This window comes from Typopeltis vanoorti, chromosome 6 (genome assembly GCF_054136105.1).
Source record: "Typopeltis vanoorti isolate ZY-2024b chromosome 6, IOZ_Tvanoo_1.0, whole genome shotgun sequence".
Taxonomy (NCBI): Eukaryota; Metazoa; Arthropoda; class Arachnida; order Uropygi; family Thelyphonidae; genus Typopeltis; species Typopeltis vanoorti.
Genome location: NC_143554.1, coordinates 120,787,866 through 120,794,363, shown reverse-complemented (window position 1 = coordinate 120,794,363; position 6,498 = coordinate 120,787,866). Strand labels below are relative to the sequence as shown.

The following is a 6,498-nucleotide window of genomic DNA, read 5'->3' as shown; positions in this document are numbered from 1 at the left end:
TCATAGATTTGATTATTTTTATGGTGGCCGCCACTATTTTCATAAAATTTTATTAATTCTTTAAAACTATTATTTTCAAGCCAGTGGTTAAATCTATCTTCTTCTTTACACAGTTTCGTACCACTAAAATACCCAATATCTTTCAGTCATTTATTAAAATAATATTTTATTAAACAGCACAAGTCATTTATTTAAGTTTAACAGCTGCTATTACATATCGACTGATTAGTTCTCCTTATCTTTCTGGCATCCTAGCAACAGCTTTTTCTCGGAAGCAACCGCTGATTTCAATGAGCGCCAAACTCCAAACCAAACTTCCGGTCGTTTTCACTTGAAAAGCGGAAGAGCATTTCAAAAATTCTTTGATTTCATTCTATGCGTGCCATCCGTCCGTCCATGCGATTCGAATGTTGCGAAAAAAATTACGTCCCTCTTATATCATAAGGTTCTTTACAGAAAAGAATGCTGCTGGTATTATTGTATATCTCCCCGTCTTCTGGAGAATTATAAAATATTTTATCATTTTTCTGTGTTAATTACCTGATTCGCAACATCTGATTAAGTTGTAAGTAAATTTTTCTTACCAACCCAACTATTAAATTCATCAGTCATATCTTAGTCATTTCACTAAATATTTATTACCTTTCTTTGTAATAATTTTTTTAATCTTATATACTTCATCTTTCTTGTCGCATTTAACTAATTATTTTTCATAAAGTGTTCCTATTATTTTTCATAAAGTGTTCCTGTTATTTCTTCATCGTTCAGATCCTTTATTTTATAAATAATAGGACCACTGTTTATTCTTCTGAATTTGTAAATATGTCTTCTGTAAATGTTAGAAGATAACCTCTGTTAAACTCTTTTTTATAGTTAGATATTCTTACTCTCTCTCTCTCTCTCTCTCTCTCTTTCTCCTATATTATATTTTGGTTTAGATTCTGTCTTACTCTTAAATAAATTCTCATGAAGTCTTAATTCATTTTCTTACTTACTTGCTTCAAAAGGTGTCATTTTAATGGATCTATGATATGAATTATTATATTTTTTATTAATTTATCTAGTACATTTATCCACTTCCTAATATTATTTCCCGTGAAATACCTCCACATTTTAGTCTTCAAAGGTTCTATTAAACCGTTGAGCGACTGCACATTTCATTTCAATATTTCCAGTTGTAAACCACTCAATAGTTTCATCTATGAACACCTTTTGAGTTTGCTTGCTTATAAATTCTGTACCCTATCTCTTTGAAGTTTTACTGGTTTTGTTCTTTAAATATGTTTCAAAGGCTTCAATTACCTCTTAACTTCCTTTTCTGTTAATGGAAATAACAAGCATATTTAATGAATATATCAATCACTAATAAAATATAATTTGTGTTATCATTAAAGGATTTAAATTCTTGCATATGAATCAAGTTAGCTTGCCACTGATTAAAATTTATGAGAGATATAAAATTATCTTCTTTTAAATCTATGAATAACACGTTTATGTTTAATATATTCATCCTGTTGATGTAAAAATTCTCGTTTCTTTTCAAGGTAATTTAGTTTTTCTTTGTAATTCATTTATACTACAATAACCAGTTTTAGGATCATTATATGCATCACTTAAGATTTTTTTTTTAAATGATGTTTTTGTTTTTCCTAATTTAATACAAATTCTCTTTTCCACGAGTTTACCAATTTCAGTTTTTATTTCATGAATATCTTTAGTTTTAGTTTCCTGTTTACACATAATAGATATTTATATTTAATGAAGTCTCATACCAAATTTCGTTTTACTCCATATAATTGGTTTTATAATACCTCTGTCTATTCGTTCCCTAAATGTAGGATTTACCATTTCATGTAACTCATTGAGCATATTTTATCACAAACATCATTTCTAGTTGTTGTCTTGTTATTTTTTAGATAACAAACATTATGTTATAAGCAATTTCTTCATCATTACCATTGGTTTACTCTAATCTTTATATGCTAAATCATCATTTAATCTAGTTAAACCCGATAATAATTGAGTTCCAGGTCCTTCAAAATTGTGACGTGGTTAGTGCAGTTCAAATCGTATACTATTTATTATTTTATTATTTAATCGAATCCCATATTTTATGCTTTTTTAAAGTCTAAGCATTTAATTTCTATATCGTATTTTTTAGGATTTATCTGTATAACTTTACAAACCATTTATATAAGATGAAAAGCTTAGTCTACATATTTATATCCATTTAACTGTGTTTGTTTTACATATTTTTCCAGAAGAAAATTCTTTTAATTTCTTATAAAATCTGCTTCTTTAATATAATCCTCTTCTTCTGAAATGGAATTTGCTTTTACTAAATTTAATAACTGCTTATAAAATTTATAAGCTTATTTATATCCTTCATTTATTTCTGAAATATTTAAAGATTTATCAATAACTTCAATGACTCCAGCTCCTAAAGATAATGCAGCTAAGAAAAAATGGAAAAAAGCTGATTGACCTGATGCACTAAATATATAGTTACCTATTGATAACGATATACTAATATTATTATAGAAATTAAAACTCTTTCGATAAACATATTTTTTCTCCACGTACGGTTCCATTTATTAATTTGAAAAAGGGTCAAAGTATGTGAATATCTTCTCATTTGTAAATTTAAAAACTAACAAATAATAATAAGAAATAATAAGATTTCTGAACTCTTTTTTGTATGGATCTTTATTTAAACTACTATCAATTTCTCTTATAATCTGTTTAATTATTTTAGTTTAAGTTTTAAAAAAATATAAAATAGCTAGTCACATTAATTGGCGTTGAATAATAGGACTGTGATAGATTAATAATAGAAGCGTTTTTCTTTCTTCCTCTAATAATTTTTTTATTCAAATTCTGTTCGATCTCTTTCTGTTACACAATCATCAAATATAACTAATTTTAATGAAGGATCTAAGTCTTCTACTGTAATAAATTCCTCGAAGTCTGAACTAAATAAAGTTTCTTTATTAAACTTTTTTAAGTAATTATAATAATTTATTTTTCTTCTTTCCTTTAATTTTTAAAATTTCATCTTCTATGTCATCAAACATAGCGTACTTTTCTTGCATTTCAGAATTGAAGAGCATCAGAATTTAAATTATCATAGATGATATTTAGTAGTAAATTTGTTACTCACATCACGAAGGTTCTGTTATTAAAAGGGATGTACATCATCATAGGATTTAATTAGGATCTATAAAGTCTCAGTATAAACTTTTATCTTAATATGACAAGGCATTCTGCTTAATCGTATTTATTTATTATAAATTCTGCATCTTCTAAAAACATTTCTGCTTCAAGTAATAAATCTTCAGCAGTATTCCTTGAGATAAACAATATTCGGATTGATCTAATGCCATTCCAGCAAAAGATAAATATTCTTCAGTTTGTTCTAAATCTAGTTGTATATACTACATAAAATAATTTGCTTGGAAGTAAATATTTTGCTTGTAAGAAAATTTTCAATCAAATAAATTAAAAAATGATAAAAAGATACAAGACTTATTGAAATTAACAAAATTAATGCCAACCCAACAATTCCTGCATTAGAAGAAACTATTTCAGATGTTAAAGAATTGTTTGTTGGAGCAGAAGGAATTCATAAAATTTACTTAAACAGAGTTTAGATGTATCACTTATTAAAAATTACCTTCATCATTGATAAACAAAACTATGAGGAAATTTATAAAATAATAACTAATGCAAATAAAAAAAATATAATATTAGAACAAAAGATAGAAGGACTTTCTAGGGATAAAGAAAATACCCCAATGAAATATAAAACTGATATGATAAAAAATTATTTCGAAGCATTAAAGATTCTCATAAAAGGTAAATACTGTATGGGTGAAGGTCTTGATATTTTAGATAAATTAACTAATAAATTATGTAAAGGAATTAAGAATAAGAAAGTATATATTCAAGTGGCTAAAATACTGGAATTATTATTGAAAGAAGGTAAAATGACTAATAAGACAGTAAGATATACTACTATTCAAAGTTTCATTCATAATAAATGAATAATTATATTAAAACTACAGCTCATTTGAGTGAAGATCACAAAAGTAAATTAAAATCAGCATTGGAGAAAGGTGAAATAATTACATTACAAACCGATAAAACTAAAAAAAAAACACCTAATCATGATATGTATTTAATAAAAACTCAGATTAACTAAATCCTCAATGGAAAAAGAGTTATTGTAAGTAAGATACAATTAAAGAAGAACGATTCCAGTGATTAGAATAAAATTCGAAAAACATGTTCGACGAAATCTAGTGGACTTTTGCAACCTGTTTTAGATGCTTTCGATATAATTAGAAAGATACACCCTAAAAATGTGATGGATTTCTTTCGTTTATAATTCCTATTTTAACTGCTCTTACTGTGTGTTATATCTGGTACTGCGGGTTGGGTAACTCAAAAAATACTACATAAGGTTTTAGACTACATAAGACTTCACAAGAGCATGGATATCCAAATATTTTACAAGATTTATTGGCTAACATAAAATGAGTTTTTCCTGTTTTAAAGATTTTACAAGATTTATTGACTATACAAGGGTCTGGATGTTGTAAAGCCTTAAAAAAATCTGGAAAGGGAGTACTACTTCAGAATTACAAGGCATATGCAATAAGACGATAGAACAAATTTGAGAGATGTAAAAGGATTCAGAAGTGTATTTACATAAGATTTATTACCTAAAAAGATAAAGACATTTGAAAGTGGAATTATTAAATTAGATATATCTACAGGACCTGAAACTCATTGGGTCTGTTATCATAATGATCCTAAATGTCATTTTATATATTATTTTCATCCATTTGGGGAATATAAATATAAAAACATAAAACTAAATAATGCAATTATACTGAAAAATATTACAAAATATCTCAAAATATCTGGTAAAGAAAAAAGATATATTGTTCAACATATTGTCCATATCCATTCTTACAGATTTTTGTCTTCCCTGCTGCCTTTTATACGCAGATATTCTTGTACACTTTTAACGGATTGAAACCGGATCAACACAAATCGAAATATTTCTTCATAATTATTTGCATGATAATTCGTGTTTTTTTTTATGATTTTAAAGCACACATACCTTTCGATTTTAGGACCTGTCTCTTCGTTTGTTTATTTATCTTACTTCTCATTGTGTCAGTTTTGCTTTCTGTGTTCAAAATCTGATTTAAGTGCTATCCGCACTATTTTTCAATGGTCTTGCCTCCTTCGGTCAGGAATAAACCGTTTCACCCATTATCGTGTTTTCTTGATTGCTTTTTTCAACCATATTATCCTTGTGACATAATGCACCTTTCATTTTGGGCACTTCGCATTTTCAAACGGCATATTGGTTTCATCTTTTGTTTATGATTTCCTGGTCATGTTTCATGACAAATCTTTATTTCTGCCGCCGCTCTCTTAATATCCAAACAGTCTATTTTCACGTCATTATACACTCACCTGAAAATTTCCATATCCTGTCCGAAAACGTTTCTGACAATTTATGGATTTTCTTGATTGTGAGACATCTCCAAAACGGAAATTGATTTATAGAATCGATTTCAAAACAGAAAAAATGCACTTTTATTTCATTCATATTTTATTTATATTTATCATTTGATTGATTTTGGAAGTGAGGAACATGATGAGATCGAATCGTCTGGGAATTTCTTGACCTGCAGTTGACAGGAAGCCATGTTATATTTTTTTGTGTTATTCCTTTCAAGAAAGGCTAGAATTCTTTTCTTTCCCCAAATCGCTACCAGTAACTCACAATTCTCATTTCTTTAAGCGCCTGTTTCATAACTTACTGCCCTCATCTTCATTATTTCTTTAACTATATTTGGTAGTACATTTTAGTATAAGACGTGTAATTCTACCAAATGTCTTCTTTACACTTCCGTAATTTTCATAAAAGACCTATTTTGCTTCAAGATCCTTATCGATTGTTGGTGCAGAAATCTATATCGTGATTAATTTAATAAATTTCGAGTATCAGCTTTTGATCATAAATCGACCATATATGAACATATGGAACGCATCCAGTGTGGAGTAACATATGGATCATTTCGTAAACCATTGTTTCTTCAATCTAAAATTTTATAATTGCGAACGACATAACAGAAAATATTCCATTGACTTTTATTTATTTATTTATTTCTGTGGATATCATGGATGTGTTTGCTCTGTCAGTGTTATTATCCCATATCTCTTTCCTTCCTCCTTCACTTAAATTCAGCATTGTTCTTTCTAGTTTCACTTTATCTTCTTCAATAATGACTATATCATCTGCAAATTTTGAATAGTTTATTTTCATATTTTGAAGTGAAGTTCCTCTTATATTATAATTTATGATATCAACTGAAGAATTATCAACTTCTGTGGTGCTTACTTTTAGCAGAATATCACTCATTTTTCTAATTCAATTTTTTTTTTTGACACGATACACTGACTTTTTTTTCCATCTTA

General features: G+C 27.6%; 1 protein-coding gene across 2 annotated transcripts in view; it reads left to right on the top strand.

Moving 5' to 3' along the window:
- The first annotated feature begins 403 nt into the window (after positions 1 to 403).
- The window catches only part of LOC150105876 (uncharacterized), a 37,313-nt gene continuing 31,218 nt past the window's right edge, over positions 404 to 6,498 (top strand). For both annotated transcript variants that reach the window (XR_016548406.1, XM_090393643.1), the window contains exon 1: positions 404 to 565. The gene's annotated coding sequence lies outside the window, so the exon portion shown is untranslated. The remainder of the gene's footprint in view (positions 566 to 6,498) is intronic.